The 25,935-nt window shown below is 44.7% G+C and overlaps 1 pseudogene across 1 annotated transcript in view; it reads right to left on the bottom strand.

Annotated features, from left to right (window-relative positions):
• Positions 1-9,599: 9,599 nt before the first annotated feature.
• LOC311108168 (general transcription factor 3C polypeptide 2-like) overlaps positions 9,600-25,935 on the bottom strand; it is a 30,654-nt pseudogene continuing 14,318 nt past the window's right edge. Inside the window, exons 8-15 of the transcript in view lie at positions 20,902-20,930; positions 20,544-20,698; positions 18,374-18,535; positions 18,098-18,161; positions 14,528-14,560; positions 13,068-13,175; positions 10,112-10,147; positions 9,600-9,779 (exon numbers count right to left, since the gene is read on the bottom strand). The product of the transcript in view is annotated as a general transcription factor 3C polypeptide 2-like (transcript). The remainder of the gene's footprint in view (positions 9,780-10,111; positions 10,148-13,067; positions 13,176-14,527; positions 14,561-18,097; positions 18,162-18,373; positions 18,536-20,543; positions 20,699-20,901; positions 20,931-25,935) is intronic.

The following is a 25,935-nucleotide window of genomic DNA, read 5'->3' as shown; positions in this document are numbered from 1 at the left end:
AATACCCTAAAATGACAAAGTGAAAACATGTTTTTAGAAATTGTTGCAAATGTATTAAAAATGAAATACAAAAATATCTAATTTACATAAGTATTCACACCACTGAGTCAATACTTTGTAGAAGCACCATTGGCAACGATTACAGCTGACCTGGATTGTGCAACATTTGCCCATTTATTCTTTCCAAAATTCTCCAAGCTCTGTCAAAATGGTTGTTTATCATTGCTAGACAACCATTTTCAAGTCTTGCCATAGATTTTCAAGTAGATTTAAGTCAAAACTGTAACTCGGCCACACAGAAACATTCACCGTCTTCTTCGTAAGCAACTCCAGTGTAGATTTGGGCTTGTGTTTTAGGTTATTGTCCTGCTGAAAGGTGAATTAATCTCCCAGTGTCAGGTGTGAAGCAGACTGAACCAGGTTTGCCTCTAAGATTTTGCCTGTGCTTAGCTCCATTCCGTTTCTTTTTTTTTATTATTATGAAAAACTCCCCAGTCCTTAACGATTACAAGCATACCCATAACATGATGCAGCCACCACTATGCTTGAAAATATGGAGAGTGGTACTCAGTAATTGCCACATTTTTTGCAGTATGACTTTAGTGCCTTGTTGCAAACAGGATGCATGTTTGGGAATATTTTTTATTCTGTACAGGCTTCCTTCTTTTCACTCTGTCAATTAGGTTAGTATTGTGGAATAACTACAATGTTGTTGATCCATCTTCAGTTTTCTCCTATCACAGCCATTCAACTCTGTAACTGTTTTAAAGTCACCATTGGCCTCATGGTGAAATCCTGAGCGGTTTCCTTCCTCTTCGGCAATTGAGTTAGGAAGGACGCCTGTATCGTTGTAGTGACTGGGTGTATTGATACACCATACAAAGTGTAATTAATGACTTAATGTTCAAAGGGATATTCAATGTCAGATTTTTTTTTTTACCCATCTACCAATAGGTGCCCTTCTTTGGAAGGCATTCGAAAACCTCCCTGGTCTTTGTGGTTTAATCTGTGTTTGAAATTCCCTGCTCGACTGAGGGGCCTTACAGATAATTGTATGTGTGGGGTACAGAGATGAGGGAGTCATTCAAAAATCATGTTAAACACTATTATTGCATATAGTGAGTCAATTCAACTTATTATGTGACTTATAGCCTTGGCGTGACCCTGGACAACACCCTGTCGTTCTCCGCTAACATCAAGGCGGTGACCCGATCCTGTAGGTTCATGCTCTACAACATTCGCAGAGTACGACCCTGCCTTACACAGGAAGCGGCACAGGTCCTAATCCAGGCACTTGTCATCTCCCGTCTGGATTAATGCAACTCGCTGTTGGCTGGGCTCCCTGCCTGTGTCATTAAACCCTTACAACTCATCCAGAACGCCGCAGCCCGTCTGGTGTTCAACCTTCCCAAGTTCTCTCACGTCACCCCGCTCCTCTGCACACTCCACTGGCTTCCAGTTGAAGCTCGCATCTGCTACAAGACCATGGTGCTTGCCTACAGAGCTGTGAGGGGAACGGCACCTCTGTACCTTCAGGCTCTGATCAGTCCCTGCACCCAAACGAGGGCATTGCGTTCATCCACCTCTGGCCTACTGGCCCCCCTACCTCAGCGGAAGCACAGTTCCCGCTCAGCCCAGTCAAAACTGTTCGCTGCTCTGGCACGCCAATGGTGGAACAAGCTCCCTCACGACGCCAGGACAGCGGAGTCACTCACCACCTTCCGGAGACACTTGAAACCCCACCTCTTTAAGGAATACCTGGGATAGGATAAAGTAATCCTTCTACCCCCCCTTACCCCACCCCAAAGAAAAAAAAAATATATATATATTGTTAAGTGGTTGTCCCACTGGCTATCATAAGGTGAATGCACCAATTTGTAAGTCGCTCTGGATAAGAGCGTCTGCTAAATGACGAAAATGTAAATGTAAATGTTATTATGTGGCAAATTGACATGTGGCAAATCATTTTTATATATTTGTAAAAATGTCAAAAAACATAATTCCACTTTGACATTATGGGGTATTGTGTGTAGGCCTGTGACAAAAAATCTCAATGTAATCAATTTTAAATTCAGGCTGTAACACAACAAAATTTGGAAAAGGTAAAGGGGTGTGAATACTTTCTGAAGGCACTGTAATTGAGGATGTAAATTAGGAATGGAAACACTGCAAAAGCATCACCATGAGACCCAAAAAACATTTTCTGATCCATCATCAGCTTTACAGGACGTACTGTGCATATGTTCACCATATCATGCCAAAGATTTCCATATAAATACCATTCATTCAAGAGCTATTGATATTCCAGAAAATGGATTTCATGCCAAGAAACTGCATCTCAGGGAGTGAGACATGTTAAATAGAAAAATATTATGATGAATGTATCAGCACATATTTCTAGTAGTGTATGCCATTACTTCACCAGTCTGTGCTGATGTAGTGCATTTTTAGACAGCCATTTGGCTTTAGCATTCCCTCATTGGCATGGTGCTTTAGGTCAGCAACACAGGGTAATAGCTTGTCTCTGAGTTCTTTGGAGTAATACATTGATATTGACGTAAGAACCCTGAAACCAATGAGATTTCTGTTGATTCTGTCTTACCCAGGCCTTTATCTGTGCTTCAGTCGAGGGTGTCTGCCAAATGGTAGCATTATATTGTTCACAATTGAAAAGAGTTCTGGTTCAAATGAGAAAATGGATTATGTCAGTGTGAGAAAGCATCCTACGAGCTCACTCATCTCACTCAGAGGAGGAATCCTCAAGACAGACCAATTTACAAAAGGAGTTGGTCGATTAGTTTTAGCATTGTGGGCTGTATTAATCTATGCTCCAGGATATGCCCTAAGCAGATATAGCAAATAGACTGGCTGATATTCACAGTGCTCTATTCCTAATTTGAAACTCACTGGAGGTAGGCTACATTGGAATGTGTTGAAACCGTGTTAAATTACCCCTCCAGTTATGCAGTTTCGTTGACATCATAGCCCCGCATGGACGTTTTCTTGCACTGTTTTGGGATGACACAGAAGAGAGAGGTCAAATGAACGAATCCCATCTCTATACTCTCACCTATCCACATTTCTCCAAAAGCATACCCATACACCCTCCTCACCCACTCCCACACTGTCATAGGCCTACATGCCATGTAGCTTTGCACAGGGTTTTTGTTTGTAGTTCCTGTGCCTCCACACTGCATCAACAACCTTCCTGAATTCCAGAGAGGGTCAGTCAGTCAGCTTTCTAATCCATATCTGTCCACTCCCACAACATGCATGTGCGCAAACCTGTCAGCTTCATAAAAATAAATACACCAACAAATAAGTGTAATGATGCATCTCTTTAGAAAATGTACAGTGATAAGTGTATTGTACAAAAAAGTCCAACCTGTGACACGCTGACACCATGAAATATAAAAGGCACTCGCCATTCTTGTCGTACTTTGAAGCCTGCAGTGAAGTGTCAATATTGTAACCTGCACTGAAAATTAACAGAAATGGACAAACATTCTTCACCAAACACTTGCATGAGTGTTGTTTATCATTCAGATTGTGTAATAAAGATATCTTCATAGGACTGCCAATATGACTATTTGGTAGGGATTACGCTTCTAAATGTCACTGAACTATCCTCATAAAAAATATATTTTGATCACTTTTGATAAAAGGAAAATATATATTAAATCAAATGTAAATATTTTATTTTCATTTGTAAACCACATGGAAATGGAACAAAGAAAGATCCAACTGTAAAGATGCAGTCAAAACCACAGGATCCAACAGCCAATGTATTACTTTTGGACCAGAAAGTGGTTACAAAGCACCTTTCACCCAGGCAAGTCTACTCAAATTCATAAAAGATAACGTTATTATTTGTTCACCAACTAAATGTAATGTTTCAGAATGCTGTCTTGTATTGTATGAAAATTGTAAATATGCCAAATCAGTATTTCCTGTGTACGATTGTGTAAAGTGTAAATATATTTGATTTATTGTATAAAATCAGTCTGTGAAGTCCTGTGTGTAAATGTTTGGTGATATTATATTAAACGACTGGTCACTGTTTGATATTTTATTGATATGTTTGGTTAGATTTTTGTAAAACTTAAATAAAAGTATGCAGTTAACTGGGGGCTATGAATTATTTCATTATTTTCAGAGCTGTAAACTTTACAGGCCAATAATACTCCTCATTAGTGTCATTCCAGATAATAAATCTCCAGTCACAATCAAGACTAATTACATCCTGAGACTACTGTAGTTTACTGTACAGAGCAGCAGCAGGAAATATTCACATATCACCATTACTACGGCTTTGTTCGAGAGCATCGAAACAGTGATGTATCATGGGTAAATTGTAACCGACTGACTGATCTACGAATAATAATGAGTCGTTATTTATGATGCAAAGTGATTTGTAGATCAGTCAGTTGGCAGTCGCCTGCACTGTCGGCTGCAATGTCGAACAAGCCCAGAGTAGGCCATCACTTCCTCACCTAGCTACACTTAGGCCGTGTTCGAGAGCATCAAAGCGACTGCAAGCGACTGCCGACTGACTGATCTACAAATCACCTTATCATAAATAATGACTCATTATTTGTAGATCAGTCAGAATTTACCCATGATACATTGGGGTTTTTGTTCCTCTCGAACATGGCCGTAGTAATGGTGATACAGTGAGGGAAAAAAGTATTTGATCCCCTGCTGATTTTGTACGTTTGCCCACTGACAAAGACATGATCAGTCTATAATTGTAATGGTAGGTTTATTTGAACAGTGAGAGACAGAATAACAACAAAAAAGTCCAGAAAAACACATGTCAAAAATGTTACAAATTGATTAGCATTTTAATGAGGGAAATAAGTATTTGACCCCCTCTCAATCAGAAAGATTTCTGGCTCCCAGGTGTCTTTTACAGGTAACGAGCTGAGATTAGGAGCACACTCTTAAAGGGAGTGCTCCTAATCTCAGTTTGTTACCTGTATAAAAGACACCTGTCCACAGAAGCAATCAATCAATCAATCAGATTCCAAACTCTCCACCATGGCCAAGACCAAAGAGCTCTCCAAGGATGTCAGGGACAAGATTGTAGACCTACACAAGGCTAGAATGGGCTACAAGACCATCGCCAAGCAGCTTGGTGAGAAGGTGACAACAGCTGGTGCGATTATTCGCAAATGGAAGAAACACAAAATAACTGTCAATCTCCCTCGGCCTGGGGCTCCATGCAAAATCTCACCTCGTGGAGTTGCAATGATCATGAGAACGGTGAGGAATCAGCCCAGAACTACACGGGAGGATCTTGTCAATGATCTCAAGGCAGCTGGGACCATAGTCACCAAGAAAACAATTGGTAACACACTACGCCGTGAAGGACTGAAATCCTGCAACGCCCGCAAGGTCCCCCTGCTCAAGAAAGCACATATACAGGCCTGTCTGAAGTTTGTCAATGAACATCTGAATGATTCAGAGGAGAACTGGGTGAAAGTGTTGTGGTCAGATGAGACCAAAATCGAGCTCTTTGCCACCAACTTGGAGAAGATCTGCAAAGAGCAGTGGGACAAAATCCCTCCTGAGATGTGTGCAAACCTGGTGGCCAACTAAGAGAAACATCTGACCTCTGATTGCCAACAAGGGTTTTGCCTCCAAGTACTAAGTCATGTTTTACAGAGGGGTCAAATACTTATTTCCCTCATTAAAATGCAGATACATTTATAACATTTTTCACATCATTTTTCTGGATTTTTGTTGTTATTCTGTCTCTCACTGTTCAAATAAACCTACCATTAAAATGATAGACTGATCATGTCAGCGTCTGGGTGAAGTGGTGAAACGGAATCAGGCACAGGACACAGAACCTAGAAAAGTATGGCTTTACTAAACAAAGTAAACCATAGCAAACCCTCCACGCAGGGAAGAGCTAAACAACAGCTCAACAGACGACGTAACAACGAACAATCAACGACAAACCCAGGAGGGAAAACAGAGGTAATATATAGAGAAACCAATAAGCCTAATGAGTAACAGGTGTGAATAATAAAGACAGGACTAGTGTGACACAGAAACATCGATCGGTGGCAGCTAGTACTCCGGTGACGACGAACGCCGAAGCCTGCCCGAGCAAGGAGGAGGGGCAGCCTCGGCTGTATCCGTGACAGTACCCCCCCCCCCCCCCGACGCGCTGCTCCAGCCGTGCGTCAACACCGGCCTCGGGGACGGCCAGGAGGACGCGGAGCAGGGCGAGTCGGATGACGACGATGGAAATCCCTTAACAAGGAGGGATCGAGGATGTCCCTCCTGGGAACCCAGCTCTGTTCCTCCGGACCGTACCCCTCCCACTCCACGAGATACTGCAGGCCTCCAACCCGACGCCTCGAATCCAGGATGGAACAGACCGAGTACGCCGTTGCCCCCTCAATGTCCAATGGGTTGCGGAGGAACCTCCTGCACCTCAGACTCCTGGAGCGGACCAGCTCCCACCAGCCTGAGGAGAGACACATGGAACGAGGGGTTAGTACGGTAATCAGGAGGGAGCTGTAACCTATAACAAACCTTGTTCTACCTCCTCAGGACTTTAAAGGGCCCCACAAACCGCCAACCCAGCTTCCGGCAGGGCAGGCGAAGGAGCAGGTTTCGGGTCGAGAGCCAGACCCGGTCACCCGGTGCATACACCGGAGCCTCACTGCGGTGGCGGTCGGCACTCGCCTTCTGTCTCCTATTAGCCCTTTGCAGGCGTACATGGGCAGCGTTCCAGGTCTCCTCCGAGCGCCGAAACCATTCATCCACCGCAGGTGCCTCGATCTGGCTCTGATGCCACGGTGCCAGGACCGGCTGGTAACCTAGTACACACTGAAAGGGAGACAGGTCAGTGGAGGAGGGAATTTTGTGCCATCTCTGCCCAGGGGATGTAAACTGACCAATCCCCCATGCAGGTCCTGGCAATACGACCTCAGAAACCTAGCCACATCCTCGTTTACTCTCTCCACCTGCCCATTACTCTCGGGGTGAAACCCTGAGGTCAGGATGACAGAGACCCCCAGATGGTCCATAAACGCCCTCCAGACCCTCGATGTAAACTGGGGACCCCGATCAGACACTATATCCTCAGGTACCCCGTGTGTAAACAGGGCCTCTGCGGTCTGTAGGGTAGTAGGGAGCCGGGCAAAGGAATGAGACGACAGGACTTAGAAAACCGATCCGTAACAAAGTCCACCGATAGGTGTGACCACGGCAGTTGTGGAACGGGGAGAGGTTGTAATTTACTTCTGGGCAGGTGTCTAGGTGCCTTGCACTGGGCGCACACCGAACAGGAAGAAACATAAACCCTCACGTCCTGAGCTAAGGTAGGCCACCAGCACTTCCCACTAAGACAGCGCACTGTCCGACCGATGCCAGGATGGCCAGAAGAGGGTGACGTGTGAGCCCAATAGATCAAACGATCGGGAACATCAGACGGAACGTACACACGACCCACTGGACACTGGGGGGGGGGGGGAGTGGGCTCCGTGCGTAACGCCCACTCGATGTCCGCGTCAACCTCCCATACCACAGGGGCCACCAGACAAGAAGCCGGAAGTATGGGAGTGGGCTCCCTGGTCCGCTCCTCTGAGTCATACAGCCGGGACAGAGCGTCTGCCTTAGCATTCTGGGAACCTGGTCTATATGATAGGGTGAACACAAAACGCGTGAAAAACATGGCCCACATTGCCTGACGAGGATTCAGTCTCCTCGCTGCCTGTATGTACTCCAGATTGTGGTGGTCAGTCAAAATGAGAAAAGGGTGTTTAGCCCCCTCAAGCCAATGTCTCCACACCTTAAGAGCTTTACCAACAGCTAACAGCTCCCGATCCCCCACATCATAGTTTTGCTCCGCCGGGCTGAGCTTCTTCGAAAATATATCACAGGGGCGGAGTTTGGGAGGCGTACCCGAGCGCTGAGACAGTACAGCTCCTAAACCAGCCTCGGACGCGTCCACCACGACTGTGAATTGCAAGGAAGGATCCGGATGAGCCAGCACAGGAGCCGAGGTGAACAGCGCCTTCAGCTGACCAAAAGCCATGTTCGCCTCAGCTGACCACTGCAGGCGCACCGGTCCGCCCTTTAGCAAAGAGGTGATGGGAGCTACTACCTGGCCAAAGCCCAGGATACATTTCCGGTAGTAGTTGGCAAAACCCAAAAATCGCTGCATCTCTTTTACCGTGGTAGTAGTCGGCCAATTACGCACGGCTGAAATGCACACTCCATCTCGACCCCTGACTCTGACAAGCGGTATCCTAAGAAAGAGACTGACTGTTTGAAGAACATACATTTTGCAAATGTATAACATATTGTACGAATTGCAATTCATAACATACAGTATCATATGGAATAGATGATGGATATCCACAAATGAATACATACCATACGAAATGCAACATATAATACTAATTGAAGTGTCCCAGATGTAAGTTTACTATGTTACGTCTACCCTGAGTCCAGGTTGATATAAGGCAGCGCTGATGATAGTCTTTTACTGCTGCTTTATTACCTCAGAGTCCAATCCTCCCTGGACCCTTTCCCACCATCAACAGCTCTTAAATGGGGTAGTCAAATAGTGGCTCCATTCAATCAGACAGGAATGGATCACTGCAGCGATAGCCCATGATTACACACAATTAGGTTTCATTACAGTTTCTCACTACAGGCTTAACTACAGACTTCCATTACATTCATTAACTACAGGAGGCCTTGACTCAGGTCCCTGGTACTATGCTACAGGGAAAATGGGAATACGAGGAAAAAGAGCTCAGAGATTTAGACTGAAAATATATTATTAATAAAATTAGATTGACAGACAAACCTTCAGACAAAGTATAAACTCATTGGATCAGAGACAAACATAACACATGGTGTATACCTGATATACAGAAAGCATGCACCTGAAAGTGTGAGATAGAAAAGGAACGGTGGCAAGAAAGGCAGAAGATAAGGAGAATGAATGAACAGGAAAAACCCTAAAGTGCTATAGGTTTGCAATGACGCAGTGTATGAGTTCTATAAGAACCTTCAAGTCAGTCCTCAGTTTACAGTGTATTCACACTAAATATGCATATACAAATACAAGTAAAAACATATTTACAAGTTCTAGCAAAATATAATTTATTTTTCCTTCTCAAAAAAAGTTAAATATAAAAAAATGGTGGTCCTTTGTAGCTCCGTTGGTAGAGCATGGCGCTTGTAACGTCACGGTAGTGTGTTCAATTCCCGGGACCATCCATACGTAAAATGCATGCACGCACGCATGACTGTAAGTCGCTTTGGATAAAATAATCTTCTAAATGGCATAATACTATTACACAATGGGCTTACTGTCAAACAAATCAGCCAATCACATTCCTTGGGGCTGGATCCTACCTTGAGATCCACTCCTGTAACTCAAACTTTCATGCAAATCTAATTTTGACATGTATGTTCCGTGTGTGGATTCCAAGTTAGAATGAAGCCCTAATATTAGTGGAGTGGAGAGTGGAGCACATTGCAGTACTGAGGGGGATCTCCAGGTAGCAGACCTCCAGGAACCCTGGTACTGAGGGGGATCTTCAGGTAGCAGACCTCCAGGAACCCTATAGCTTCTCTGTGGTGTGTCTAACAGCGCTGGCCTCCCCCTGGCTGTCTGTGGCTTCCTGGCTGAACATGGTGCTGAACTGGGCCTGGCTCTCCTGCACCATCTTGTTAATGTGAGAACTGTTCATGGCCCAGAGGCAGTGGTCTCTCACCAGGCCTGCCTGGCCCCCAGACAACACATTTACATTACAGTCATTTAGCAGACGCTCTTATCCAGAGCGACTTACAGTTAGTGAGTGCATACATCTTTATTTTTTTCATACTGGCCCCCCATGGGAAACGAACCCACAACCCTGGCGTTGCAAACGCCATGCTCTACCAACTGAGCTACATCCCTGCCGGCCATTCCCTCCCCTACCCTGGACGACGCTGGGCCAATTGTGCGCCGCCCCATGGGTCTCCCGGTCACGGCCAGCTACGACAGAGCCTGGAGTCGAACCAGGATCTCTAGTGGCACAGCTAGCACTGCGATGCAGTGCCTTAGACCACTGCGCCACTCGGGAGAATACACCCAGCTCTGGGCACACAGGTTGGCGTTGAAACTGATCTACAGAGATGAACAGGGTGAGTCAACGCACACTGGGATGATGATATATGTTGATTAAGAGATGGCTCAGTTGTATGCTTGCGACACCAGACCTGTAGGTTTTATTCCTGCATGGGCGACTAAGTCAACTGGATAAAAATGGCCATATTATGTTTGTCCTTTCAAGGAGAAATTATGTCCTCAATTCAACAATCACATATCCACAACTAGAAATATCCCTCACCCACTAAAACATACCTAACCTTTACACAGGGAATGGACAGGGATGAGGGATTAAGGTTAACCTGTCAACCTCTATACCAGGGTTCCCCAACTGGCGGTGGTTTTATTTGGCCCTCTAAGTAACAAAAACGTTTTTTTATTACTATCGTCATTGTTGGACATAAGACTGTAAAAACACCAGGAAATCAGCTCCAAGTGATTTTAATTTAAGAAATCTGTACCCAAGTATTCCCACACAGAAGAGAGACACGTGATCGTATACAAACGTAAGCAAGGTTGTAAATTATTATGTTTTAGTCAAACGTTATATATTTTTGGCCTTCTTGCAATCAATTTGCAGTCTACAAATTATTTGTAATTATGTTTCGGCCCCCGACCATCCGCTCAAGAAAAAAAATTGTCCTGCGGCTGAATCTAGCTGCTCTATACAGTACCAATAAATAACAGTGTAGTGCTTGAGAGACAGTGGAGATTTAGTCTATCCCGTTAATGCGACCAAATTGCCAGCTGTGCTCTCTGAAGGCATGTTCTCTGAAGGCATGGCTGTCAGACTTAAGCCAGAGGGCTAATGCACTCTGACAGTGTTGCGCTCCAGTGCAACTACCCAGCCGATCGATTCCAATCAGAATATTTGCTTAATCCACAGTCTCTGCTTCCCTAAATGGTCAGACTCATCGGCTCTAGAGTCACTGGCTCTATGACCAATCTCTGGGTTGCTATCACTGTGCCTACATTGGAAATGTTAGTCAATGAGTGACTCATCTATCCAGTAGACTGCTGTGGTCCTCAAAAAGCAGTTTTTGTGAAAACTGGTTTCAATAACTGCCTGAAACCTTTACTTATCATTAACTAACTGAACATGGCAAATAATGCCCACATTTTTTAAAGAAAATGTATTTCAACTAAGACAAAAGGCTCAGTGGTACAACGAGCTAGTTTAAGAAATGACTGCCTTCATGACTAGTGTCCTCTCCTGCTCCCCTCCGTGTCACTTAGGAGAGCCCCGCCCATCTCCACCAGTGGCGGCTCCTGAAAAAATTCTCAGGGGGGGCAATTTTTCTGATGATTTAGGTGACCTACACACATTTTAAAAAATATATGTCCAGCAACAACATGAAGACAGGGGCAGCATATAAGTCAATACCAGAAGCATTTATTGACTGATCTCAAAAGTGTTGGCTTACCAGGGTTGGTGGAGCCCTCAGTTTCATCTTTGCCTCGCAAAGCTAACTCAAACACTCCGCAAAACTTCACACACTGGATTAGCCGGCTGAGGATGTGGCGGTTCTTGCTAATGTCGTAGTAAATATATTTGTTATAGTGAATATGGAATATGATATGTTGAGTAAAATGTTGTGCTAAGATCTATTTAGGTCAGGAGCTGGTTATAAGTTCTGTTCCTATCCAATAACAATGGACAAAAGGGTCCTATCTTGTCAGCCTTGTCAGTTTCAGTTCTCCAGTAAACTTGTGATTATCAACACTAACCTCATCGTTGTGGCGGCGGACAGCTAGCCTGTATCCCTCATCCAGTTGAGTGGGAATGTTCACTCTCCCCAAAGCAGACAATCTCAAACAGCTATCCATGTGGGTCTTTGACAGCTCATGTTTCTTAATCTTTCCTGAAAGATGGTGCATGTCCGTTACACACCAGTCGCTGTCCAAGCGGTGCTGTCTGCCGTGCCGCCTTCAGGGTGAAAGAGTAAGCAGGGGGTAGCAGAAGACTGCATTAGCTACATCGCAGCCTGCTAGCCAGGTTTTTCGTTCGTACCAATTTTTGGAAAATCCTCGGGTGTAGGACTTCCCCCCTTTAGTAGAAACCTGTTGAATTATTAAATTTGGTCTGGGAGGTCCTAATTGTTTCGTTGCCAATTTATATTCATTTGTTCGCCGACAAAAAGGAACTTCTTTCAAAGACACAATCGAGTTGCACTGAAGCCTAGCCATTTTGATAGTAGTAGTGAATTGATTGACGAGGCTACCCGCTCTTTTCTTAGTTACGTTCATGGTTATGTTACGTATGACGAAAGCGCGTAAGTGCAAGCCCTCAGAAACCCATAGAGATTGTATTGAAAGCTCTGATATTTGAAAAAAATAGATTTTACATGGGAGTCTATGACAGACTTCTGGGCGATTTTCAACCTGACTGAAATCGCCCCAAAAGGGGGGGGGGGGCCATTTGAAGCACGACTTTAGCCTGATTGGACATTTAGTGGCACTGTGGCAGATCAGACGTCTAGATTACAACACTGATAACTACTGTTGCCGTGATATAATTGATTAGAAAAAAAAATCCCTTCCTTTTCCCGTTTGGCAGTGCGTCGCCCATATCGCCCTATTGAACACACCGCCCCTGATCTCCACCACTCTATTCGTCACGACCCAGACACCACACATCATGCCTACAGCACTTTTTATTCTCCTCGCATCCCTCCCTCCATCTTTCCATCTCACCACTGAGGCCCGGGGTGACATTTTCCTCATTTTACAGCTCATTACTTTCTGTCTATCTTTATCGCTGCCTGGCCATCAGAGAGTATCTCCTCCTCTCCTCCCTATATCCCAGCTGGGCCTAATGCAGACCAGGGGGTCACAGAGATCACATTCACACAGCATTCAGCCTGGCTGCTCCAGCAATGAAAAACATTACAATGGAAGAGTCGTTCCGTCTTGTGATATTAGGCAGTGTTAGACTCACCTTGGTTAGTGAAGCTAAAGGCATCATGTCCAGGCCTAGTCCCCCTTTGGTCTCTGCAGCCTGCATGTGCTTCCAAGGAGCTCAGTTCTGGACATTCTTAAACGTCCTCTGGAAGAGAAAGTGTTCAATCGAGTCTGATTACGAGCTAAAACATCAAAAAATTAAAAACACCCAAACACAGAGCTATTATATACTACTGTATCATAAACTAAAAGTAAATAAAGATTAATATCTCATTATTATCTTTTTGACCATTTCTTCTCTCTCAGTATGAATATGCCTCATCTTCCCTGGCCTATACCTCTGAACTCTCTGTGAAATAGTGTTTCCCACACTGGACAGCGGGGAGACAGATTGCGGCTAGGGTAGTTCTCCTCTCAGGGGTTGAGTGAGAAGAGCGTTAAGTCAAGTAGCAGGAATAAAGAGCTTACTGCCCTCACCATCGCCAGGCCCCAGTGAGGTGACACACCAGAGGTAATGGGGCACTGGCCTGGTGTGTTGTGGGTAATGGTTGTGCTTAGAAGGCCATGGCCCCATGGCTTTGCTGCATTGGGAGACTCAGGAGTGGTGTGCGTGAGATGTGTGTGTGTGCGGGGCAGCGACAGGGCCGGTGGAGCGGAAGGCAGGGTAACAGATGGAGGAGCCATAGAGAGAGGAGGGGTGGAGAGGGAAAAGGGGAAGGATGGATGGTGGTTTTTAAATTAATGAAGGGTGCAACACTTAATAAAGTCCTAACCCGGGAGTCTGCTGTCACTAGGGGCCACTGCTGGGTGCACTGCTGAGTTGTTGTGGAAACCAACGCCACCAGTGTGAGCATGGATAGCGTTTGCAGATGCTCCCTGGACCCTCAAGTTCATTCAGGTGTGTCTGAGACTAATCTAATAAATCTGTCGGCCTAGTAAGCCACGCGCATGCAAACACACTGGGCGCGTATATTGGTGTGTGGCATTGGTTGCTCAGGGACTGCAGGCTGATCCTGACACACAAAAACACATACAATCCCCTACAATGCAGAGCTTAGGCAGTTTTGTGCAAATATCTGCAAAAAAGCAAAAACATTTTCCAACACATTTTTTATACTTTTACAATTAATGGTTTAACACACACAAACAGCCGAATATGTTTGTGCTGAGATGTAGCAGGGACAGACAGCTGAGACGATCACAGAGTGAGGGGGTCAAAGGATAGCAATGAGCATGGCAAAAATACTGTCCGCTCACTGCTACTCTACCTCAGTCAGTGAGTCAGTCACTGATCTCATCTCATCTCAGTGCTCTCTAAATGGTGACAAGTCATTAAGTGGAGTCCCCCCCACCCCCACCCCACACAGACACGAGCGTGCACACTCACCTTATCAGATCCCAAGCAGCTGTGAGAGTGAGATTAAGACAGACAGGGAGTTTTACCCCCCATAGAAAGTATTTTCATTAACTACTCCCTTTGTTCTAACTCTGACCCACCACGTCAATGTCGTGGTAGTGGAGGTAGTACTTCTGTCATTCATTTGCCATTCACCCAGCTCAATATAACATTGATAGGTTTAGGCTACTATGTGATACTCAAATTTTCCCTATACCCATCATGAGGTTGGTACAACCTAGCCTATGAATGAAAGTTTACAACGTAGGTGCACAGGTAGAGAGAAACATTTGAGTAATCTGTAAGCAAGCGGTTTAGCAGTTACACCGGCGGGCCCCCGTGGCAATAAATTAATAAAACCAAAAGCTTAACTTGGAAGAGTTCCAGTGTTGGATAGCCATAGCCAGCTAGCTAACAGAGCATCCCTCTCTGTTTGAGCTGGGTGTTTGAGTAGGCTAAACTAGCTAGCTGCATTCGCTAGTTTAGCCTAGTTTAGCTAGCTGCATTCAAGTAAAAAAATAAAATTGAATTTGTTCAAAACTGCTCAACTATTGTCTTTCTCTCTCTGAGTTAACTACTCACCACATTTTATGCTAGCTGTAGCTTATGCTTTCAGTACTAGATTCATTCTCTGATCATTTGATTGGGTGGACAACATGTCAGTTCACGCTGCAAGAGCTCTGACAGGTTGGAGGACATCCTCCGGAAGTTGTCATAATTACTGTGTAAGTCTATGGAAGGGGGTGAGAACCATGAGCCTCCTAGGTTTTGTATTGAAGTCAATATACCCAGAGGAGGACGGACACTAGCTGTCCTCCGGCTACACCATGGTGCTACCTTACAGAGAAGCGGAGTCACTGACCACCTTCCGGAGACACTTGAAACACTACCTCTTTAAGGAATACCTGGAATAGTATAAAGTAATCCTTCTACCCCCCCCCCCCCATAAAAAAAAAAAGAAACGTGGTTGTCCCACTGGCTATCATAAGTTGAATGCACCAATTTGTATGTCGCTCTGGCTAAGAGCGTCTGCTAAATGATGTAAATGTAAATGAGGCGACAGCAGACCTTCATTGCAACACAGTGTGTTTTAATCAATTACAGTGGCTTGCGAAAGTATTCACCGCCCATGGCATATTTCCTATTTTGTTGCCTTACAACCTGGAATTAAAATTGATTATTTGGGGGTTTGTATCATTTGATTTACACAACATGCCTACCACTTTGAAGATGAACACTTATTTCTTGTTTGTTTCACATGAAAAAAATAGACAAAAAAACAGAACTTGAGCGTGCATAACTATTCACCCCCCCAAAGTCAATACTTTGTAGAGCCACATTTTGCAGCAATTACAGCTGCAAGTCTCTTGGGGTATGTCTCTATAAGCTTGGCACGTCTAGCCACTGGGATTTTTGCCCATTCTTCAAGGCAAAACTACTTCAGCTCCATCAATTTGGATGGATTCCACTGGTGTACAGCAATCTTTAAGTCATACCACAGATTCTCAATTGGATTGAGGTCTGGGCTTTGACTAGGCCATTCCAAGACATTTCAATGTTTCCCCTTAAACCACTCAAGTGTTGCTTTAGCAGTATGGTTAGGGTCATTGTCCTGCTGGAAGGTGAACCTCCGTCCCAGTCTCAAATCTCTGGAAGACTGAAACAGGTTTCCCTCAAGAATTTCCCTGTATTTAGCGCCATCCATCATTCCTTCAATTCTGACCAGTTTCTCAGTCCCTGCCGATGAAAAACTTGATGGTGTTCTGGTGGTGATGAGGTGTTGGTTTTGCGCCAGACATAGCGCTTTTCTTGATGGCCAAAAAGCTCAATTTTAGTCTCATCTGACCAGAGTACCTTCTTCCATATGTTTGGGGAGTCTCCCACATGCCTTTTTGGCGAACACCAAACGTGTTTGCTTCTTTTTTTCTTTAAGCAATGGCTTTTTTCTGGCCACTCTTCCGTAAAGCCCAGCTCTGTGAAGTGTACTGCTTAAAAGTGGTCCTATGGACAGATACTCCAATCTCCGCTATGGAGCTTTGCAGCTCCTTCAGGGTTATCTTTGGTCTCTTTGTTGCCTCTCTGATTAATGCCCTCCTTGCCTGGTCTGTGAGTTTTTGTGGGCGGCCCTCTCTTGGCAGGTTTGTTGTGGTGCCATATTCTTTAAATTTTTTAATAAATGGTGCTCCGTGGGATGTTCAAAGTTTCTGATATTTTTTTATAACCCAACCCTGATCTGTACTTCTCCACAATGTCCCTGACCTGTTTGGAGAGCTCCTTGGTCTTCATGGGCCGCTTGTTTGGTGGTGCCCCTTGCTTAGCGGTGTTGCAGACACTGGGGCCTTTCAGAACAGGTGTATATATACTGAGATCATGTGACACTTAAATAAAGTCCAACTGTGTGCAATCTAACTAATTATGTGACTTCTGAAGGTAATTTGTTGCACCAGATCTTATTTAGAGGCTCCATAGCAAAGTAGGTGAATACATAAGCACGCACCACTTTACCGTTATTTATTGTTTTGAATTTTTTGAAACAAGTAATTTTTTTCATTTCACTTCACCAATTTGGACTATTTTGTGTATGTCCATTACAGGAAATCCAAATAAAAATCCATTTAAAATTACAGGTTGTAATGCAACAAAATAGGTAAAAACGCCAAGGGGGATGAATAGTCCCGTGTAGCACAGTTGGTAGAGCATGGCGCTTGCAACGCCAAGGTTGTGGGTTTGATTCCCACGGGGGACCAGTATGAACATGTATGCACTCACTAACTGTAAGTCGCTCTGGATAAGAGCGTCTGCTAAATTACGTAAATGTAAAATACTTTTGCAAGGCACTGTATTTGATGACATGTGAATATATTTAGTATAGTTTTATCTAAAATTGATAACTTTAATGTTTCACAATTTTTCTGTATACTGTATTCATTGTTGTGCAAGTCAATGTATTTTGGGAGATATCGGTGTGTGGTGTGAGGCAGGGCCGGATAGGGTACGTACAAATCTGCGCTCGATGAATCGTTTGAGGTAGCAAGGGTTGTTGAACAGGTTGGGTAGTAGGATCATGATCATGTCTCCTACCATGTATATCTCCCACCATGTCTGCAGTCACAGCTGTTTAGCCAATCAAATATAGACAGGCTCTGCAGAAATACCAAGGTAGACCAATCAGCACAAAAAAGGTGGGTCGGTCAACAGATGGTGTGCAGCCCAATATGAACTCAACACCTAGGCTGTGTCCAGTAAGTTTTTACATTCTGGAACGTTCAATTGAACGAAAACGGTGCTGTACTGAACGACCAGTTGAAAAGGGGAGGGGTTGGGTTGTGGGTTGGGGAACACTGTCAGCATGGCCACTTCCCTTGACATATGTCACTCATTGCTTCAAGCCACACCACGCCACACCCTACAAATGGGAGACAAACATACCTCAAAGTATGTTCAAGAATGTACAAGAACGTTTTGGGGAAACATGCCGTTCAGTACAAACTCTTCCGCAACGTAGCAAATGTTCAAACGAACTGAACGTACCTCTAGTCCCTATCCCGTCAGATGATCTGAAAGGATTGAATAGGTATAAGCAATCTACAGAAGTGTATAAGGGTAGAGACTACAGTGGAATAGGTTTATATTTCTGCCCCAGTTCCCCACATGGTCCCTTTCCGTGGCACCAGAAATAGTGGCTTGAAGCCCAGGTACCCTGAGTCAAAGTAATGGAGTCCATGTTGGCCAAACCTGGAGGGGGACATGAGAAATTAGTCATGTCCCCTGACAAAACATACCAAGAACAAAGCACTATATAATACAATAGAGCAGAATAGAAAAGAACAAGGTATCGATTACACAAGCAAAAGACGCAAGGAAGGGGAAAGAGAGGGAGGATAGGAGACGACAATGGAGGTAAGATATTACTAGATTCAGAGGGAAAAGAGGAGAGAGGGACTCACATGGCGTAGGTACTCTCCTGAGAGATGGAGACCCCAGGCCAGTGCAGGGGCCAGGCCGCCTCGGTGGAGAGGAAGAGCTTGAAGGACTGGCAGGGCTCCCAGGTCCTCCTCAGGTCCCACATCGTTACCATCCTATCATCCCCTGCCATCACCATGAGGTCTCTAGGAGAGGGATGGGCAGAGGAGAGGGGAGAAGAGATGAGGGGAGCACAATGGAGGAGAGGAAAGAAAAAGTAATGGAACAGGAGGGAGGATAGGAGACATTAGTGGAGCTGATGGATAGTAGAAAAGGTGGAGAGAAGATGGCAGGCAGTCTAATCACAAAAGAGAGGGAAATGAAGGAGGAAGAAAAGGTGGGCGTGGACAGCTCCAGTCTGCCCAGTGTCCTGTACAGTAGCTCTTTATTGTCCCTCATTAAAACTAGGGCCGGGACGATACCAGTATCGCAATATTTTTTTCCGTGCCAAAAATGAAAACACGAAGCAGATCATACTGTTTGGTCCTTTAAAAACCTGTTGTATGTCAAATATATAAATGTGACTCTGGATGACAAGATAATTATGTATATTTCCAACATTAGGGCTGTTTTCCTCAAGAAGTTAAATCCGCTTAGTGTTTTGTTTCCCTGCCACGATACTAACGAGTATCGCGATACTGGTATCGCCCCGGCCCTAATTAAAACCCAGCAAGACAGATAAGATGGATGCCTGCCCCCTGCCAAACAACCCAGAGCGGGGCCCCAAGTGCCTCCATAACACCAGCCCATAGACTGGAGAATAACTGGCTGTTATGGCCCATCAATGTTACACTCTAACCCGTGACTCCTGATATCTTTACAGCTTTCGAATAAAGATGATCCTCACACATTTTAAGCTGCTGGTGGTTGTTCAGTATGCAGCAGACTGAGGAGTGAGATGGGATGGGGTTCACCTAGCCTTCTAACTCTTCTAGTTAATTAGATTTATCTGCGCTGTTACACAGGAGAAGCATGGCCCGGGAGGCTACGATTGTTTTAGACTTTACTACAGGGGTAAATAAGTGTTTCATTAAAGATGCTATGAGAGGGAAGGGCAGGCACTGAGCAGTAGCCAATAAACTCAGTGGTGTTGTTTGGGAACAGACCAGGTCCCAACCCTTTAGTCCATGGGATGTAATAGTGAACATACAGTTACAGAGAGCTCAGAGACATTAATCTCCCCATTTTCGGTGTGAAACTTCCAGAGAAGCAGTCTTTAGCGTGCTTCCACTACCAGTGCCTTCGTGAGACTATTTGACCAGGATGGTCCGGCCCCTGGCCATAGGTACGTACCCTCTAGTCTAGAGTCTACCCCCAACAGAGCATCTGTAGTGGGGCTGGAGTGACAGCTGAGAGCCCCCCACCCCTCCCTACCCCACCCTCACACGTGCACATGTTTACATGAATCACAACATCACCGAGCGCAACGGAGTGAAATGACATCTTCATTCCCTTCCTTCCCCTCTTCATTCCCTATCGCCACCATCGGTTTACCTCTCCGCTCCACTTCCATCCTCCAATAAGGCAAATGGGAGTGTGTTTTAGCTCAGACAGTGTGTGGTTATTACAATTGCATAGCTATCACCATGAGCTGTGAGTGTGTATGAATGTGTGAGCCTTTCTCCAGCAGCCTGCCACCCTGCCCTACAGCAGACTCAGACAGCTGCATGGTGCAGCGTGGAACTCACAGCCGGAAGGTCACTGCTTTTTACGGTCCACGACCATATTGGATTGTTGGGGATGAAAACAAGGCTACATGTTCAGAATGGCAATGATGGCTGGTTACTCCGATGCAGGCAGTAATGTAGCCTACCTCACTGGGACTCAGTCTGATAATGTAAGCCTTACACTGGTCAATATACCACGGCTAAGGGCTGTATCCAGGCACTCTGCGTTGCATCGTGCTATACCACGGCTGTCAGCCAATCAGCATTGCCTTATTGCTTAAGTATAATGTTTACAAAAACCCAGACATGTCGGTCAACCACACTGACTATAAGAATGGGGCTCATAATCCAATGTTTACTCAAGTGAGTGCCAAATGTACTGTAGTTTTAACAGAATCAGACTAGTACTTCTAGACTACATGTTGCCCCACCAAATCGCTACCAATCCTTGATTAAATGAATAACAATCAATGAGACACAGATGTACTGAATGCTACGGTGTTGTTGAGTACCATCATAGAAGCCAGCAGCAAGGATGTTGTGAGGTTTAACAGGCAGCCAGTCCATGGAGAGGACCTGGTTAGTCTTTTCATCATGGTTGGCCTTGAAGGAGCCTCTCTTCAGGGTGATCACACCATGTACCTACAGACACACATGGAAGGATAAGAATGAGATTTGTACACATCAGCAGGACAAGCATATCATAAGATTTAAAATAAAACATTGTGTGTGCGTGTGGCTGGACAGTGACTTCTATTTCTCAGAATTGCTGAGAGTTGAAGATTACAGTTCAACTTTCCATACAGCTGTGTTTTGTGAGGATGAGAGAATAGATATTAGCCTACCTGGCAGATCAGTGCTGGGCTGGCTCCACCTATTGGGAAACACATAAAGTCTTTATTAACTTTATGATTATTGATGGGAAGATTATAACTCAATACATGAACACAGATTTATTACTGACTGTAATTAAACAAACTGGGCTATGTGGCGTGCAAACACACACACACAAACATAACCCATCTAAAATCAACACTCATTCACCCTGCAGTCAGTGCAGTCAGATAGCACTAAGACAGGGAGAGAGAGAGAGACATGGAGCTGAGGAATCATAGTCCCTCTCCAAAGCCAGTCTGTCGTTTAAGATGGAATCGGCTAGCCGTCAGAATCCCAGGCTGTGTCTGTCCGCTCTGTGATATGGATGTACAAAGTCAGGGCCCAGGGCCGTTCAATCACAGAAGACATGGCACTACTCCGTCTGACTCCTGTTTTTCAATAGAAGTACACACTCCAAGTCTGACTCTGAACATTCTCCTGGCATCACACCATATCTGACTGGACCTTTATCTGACGGGCCTCTCTGCTGGCCTTAACCCAAACCCAAAGAACCGGTCTCCTTTCCTGGATGTGCCAAGTGATCTGGATCTCTTTCATTGCATTAATTATTACTTTGTTGCTCAGAATGTTTGTGCAATAATTTACTCTACTTGCAAAATGTCCTATATTTGCTATAAATGCTCAAATGTTTATTATATTCTACGGAGCCATTTACTTTATGTTCAAATTGTTATCTTTTATTATTTCTTATTGTTGTTGTATTGTCGAGAAGAAACCTGTGAACATTTCGTTGGACGGTGTATACCATGTGTATCCTGTACATACGACTAATAAAACTTGAAACTGAAACTAGGGCACGAGACAGGCGGGCAGGATCCTATTGGCTCGGCCACTTAAAGTGGACTAACACGGAGGCATTTATGTGGCTGAATCTTTACTTATTACAAAGGCTGTAAAAACAGCATGGGGTTAGTTAGACAAAAGGACATGGACTGTGGAATATGTACAATAATGGAGAAATGCTAATGACACTTTATAGCTAACAGGAGGGATACAGCACTGGTTAGGGGATTTCAGGTCCTCCTTTGGTCTCCACATTGAGCAGTCCACCTCTGCACCCACCCCCTTCAGGTCGATACAGCATCATGTCTCACTGCTCCCGCACCCCTACCACCCCACCTTCGACCCCCTCCACCCACACCTCCCCAAACCCAGCAGCCTCCCTTCCCAATAGGCTGGTTTAGGCCTGTGTGAGTGACAGGTCTGGGGGAGAAAGGTGTCAGGTACTAGGCTGAAATTCATGGCTTCCAACACTAACAACTGCGTAGCGATGCATCTTCTTTGTCATTTCAATTATAGATCCTTGTCTAATGGAAACTAAATTATCTCCATTGAGCAAGAAGGAGGAGGAGACAGGTTCTTTGTTTTCACCAACCAGGTTTTTTACGGGCACTTTCACGCACACCAAAAGCTATCTATAATTATCTGCCCCAAACAGTTTAGCAGACGGTGAGCACACACTCACGTGCACACGCATCTGAACCCTTAACCATCTCACTTCTGCACAGAGACAAGGCTGGCTCACATCATTACTAAATTACAGTGATGGCATTACAGAATGGGATTTTTGATGAACTCATTTGCATTTCATCCAGCCACTGTGGCAGGTTTTCTATCAGTCTGTTAAAAGCCCCTATTTCTCCCCTCTCTCTAGCTCCATGTAGAGTAAATTCACTACTTTCTCTCTCCGATCTCTCGCTTAGCCTCACACCTGGCCCTCCATACAGGCAGCACCAGGGGCCCTAAATGTCACTCGTCACTCAGGTGTGGCTGTCCTGACCGCTGTGACTCTAAAGGGGGGGGGGTCATAGTTCAGCTTAGTGACCCAGCTAGGCTCTCCCAGATGAGGTCTTGGCAGGACATGAAGGATGGCTAGCCAGGGCCCAATGTTCCCTCTCAACGGTCCAAAAACCTCAATGTAACCTCCCAGGGCACTGACCATGTAATCTTTTCATCCCCCATCTCTGAGCCTGGGGGAGGGCGAGGCTGATGTGAAAGGAACTGTGTACAATGAGGCAGAAAACAATTAACTGGATAGAAAGGGCACTAAAAGAGAAAAAGAACAGACAGGCATTTTAGGCAGTGAAAAAATAAAAACGCAACGCTGCATCAACAAACTGCTCCATAAAAGTTAACCCCAACCTGATATACTGAAGGGAGCATTCTAAACCCATGGTCAAAAGATGACTCCAGCTTTCTGAGCTGCCTATATAAGGCTGACAAACGCCTAAAGCTGTGATCCTACAGACCTAAAACCTTTGAGGCGGATCGATAATGATGACTGATGTTATAGAGAGAGAAAAAAGCTAAAAAGAGAAAATCCTGACTCTGAACAAAAGAACCCTCAGGTTCATGAATCACTCTCTCTGCAGTGCTGCTCTTATCTCCTGGAGTGAGCCCTGCCCTTTGTGTGTGTACCAGTGTGTGAAATGGTACATTTGCTTCTGTTGTTTGGAATAATCTAATTAGAATATGCATTCAAACTGACTTTAAGTCGCGAAAACTGTGGGATGCAGCAGGTATTTTCTAGTGTAAATGATGGATGGGCCAGATAAACATGTCATCAACCTAATGACTGTAGTCTTTATTACATCGCCCCGAGGCTGATGAGTCTCATAAGGGAGTAGTAGACTGTAGAAAAGGGCAGTGTCACCATACGTAAAAATGTATGCACACATGACTGTAAATCGCTTTGGATAAAAGCGTCTGCGAAATGGCATATTATTATTAATATATCCCTAATCTATCTACTATAACTGTTGTAACTGCCAAGCACTCACTGTTGCTACACATTACAAAGTCCTGTCATCTTTAAAACCCTGTGAATCCATTATGATGGAGTGAATGGATATCCTAGGGCTTAATGCGTTGATGATCATAGCCTGAAGATCGATGTTTCATAAAACATATGCACCTAATGATAAACGCACTGTAATGCAGAGTTTGATACTGCTATGGAGTACAGTGCCTTGCAAAAGTATTCATCCCCCTTGGCGTTTTTCCTATTTTGTTGCATTACAACCTGTAATTTAAATGGATTTTTATTTGGATTTCATGCAGTGGACAAACAATATAGTCCAAATTGGTGAAGTGAAATGAAAAAAATAACTTGTTTAAAATAAAAAAAATACATAACGGGAAAGTGGTGCATGCATATGTATTCACCCCCTTTGCCATGAAGCCGCTAAATAAGATCTGGTGCAACCAATTACCTTCAGAAGTTAAATAAAGTCCACCTGTGTGCAATCTAATTGTCACATGATCTGTCACATGATCTCAGTATATATACACACACCTGTTATGAAAGGCCTCAGAGTCTGCAACACCACTAAGCAAGGGGCACCACCAAGCAAGTGGCACCATGAAGACCAAGGAGCTCTCCAAGCAGGTCAGGGACAAAGTTGTGGAGAAGTACAGATCAGGGTTGGGTTGTAAAAAAATATCAGAAACTTTGAACATCCCACAGAGCACCGTTAAATCCATTATTAAAAAATTGAAAGAATATGGCACCACAACAAACCTGCCAAGAGAGTGGCGCAGTGGTCTAAGGCACTGCAACGCAGTGCTAACTGTGCCACTAGAGATCCTGGTTCGAATCCAGGCTCTGTCGCAGCCGGCCGCGACCGGGAGACTCATGGGCTGCGCACAATTGGCCCAGCGTCGTCCAGGGTAGGGGAGGGAATGGCCGGCAGGGATGTAGCTCAGTTGATAGAGCATGGTGTTTGCAACGCCAGGGTTGTGGGTTCGATTCCCACGGGGGGCCAGTATAAAAAAAAAAAAAAATGTATTCACTAACTGTAAGTCGCTCTGGATAAGAGCGTCTGCTAAATGACGTAAATGTAAATGTAAAGAGGGCCGCCCACCAAAACTCACAGACCAGGCAAGGAGGGCATTAATCAGAGGCAACAAAGAGACCAAAGATAATCCTGAAGGAGCTGCAAAGCTCCACAGCGGAGATTGGAGTATATGTCCATAGGACCACTTTAAGCAGTACACTCCACAGAGCTGGGCTTTACAGAAGAGTGGCCAGAAAAAAAGCCATTGCTTAAAGAAAAAAATAAGCAAAAAGGCATGTTGGAGACTCCCCAAACATATGGAAGAAGGTACTCTGGTCAGATGAGACTAAAATTGAGCTTTTTGGCCATAAAGGAAAACGCTATGTCTGGCGCAAACCCAACACCTCTCATCACCCCGAGAACACCATCCCCACAGTGAAGCATGGTGGTGGCAGCGTCATGCTGTGGGGATGTTTTTCCATCGGCAGGGACTGGAAAACTGGTCAGAATTGAAGGAATGATGGATGGCGCTAAATACAGAGAAATTCTTGAGGGAAACCTGTTTCAGTCTTCCAGAGATTTGAGACTGGGACGGAGGTTAACCTTCCAGCAGGACAATGACCCTAAGCACACTGCTAAAGCAACACTTGAGTGGTTTAAGGGGAAACATGTAAATGTCTTGGAATGGCCTAGTCAAAGCCCAGACCTCAATCCAATTGAGAATATGTGGTATGACATAAAGATCGCTGTACACCAGTGGAATCCATCCAACTTGAAGGAGCTGAAGCAGTTTTGCCTTGAAGAATGGGCAAAAATCCCAGTGGCTAGATGTACCAAGCTTATAGAGACATACAGTTGAAGTTGGAACTTTACATACACCTTAGCCAAATACATTTAAACTCAGCGTTTCACAATTACTGACTGTTAATCCTAGTAAAAATTCCCTGTCTTAGGTCAGTTAGGATCTCCACTTTATTTTAAGAATGTGAAATGTCAGAATAATAGTAGAGAGAATGATTTATTTCAGCTTCTATTTCTTTCATCACATTCCCAGTGGGTCAGAAGTTTACATACACTCAATTAGTATTTGGTAGCATTGCCTTTAAATTGTTTAACTTGGGTCAAACGTGTCGGGTAGCCTTCCACAACCTTCCCACAATAAGTTGGGTGAATTCTGGCCCATTCCTCCTGACAGAGCTGGTGTAA

The sequence above is a fragment of the Coregonus lavaretus genome (genome assembly GCF_964263955.1).
Source record: "Coregonus lavaretus genome assembly, chromosome: 33".
Lineage (NCBI taxonomy): Eukaryota > Metazoa > Chordata > Actinopteri > Salmoniformes > Salmonidae > Coregonus > Coregonus lavaretus.
Note: the sequence above shows the minus strand (reverse complement) of the source record. Positions and strands in the feature narration are given on the sequence as shown.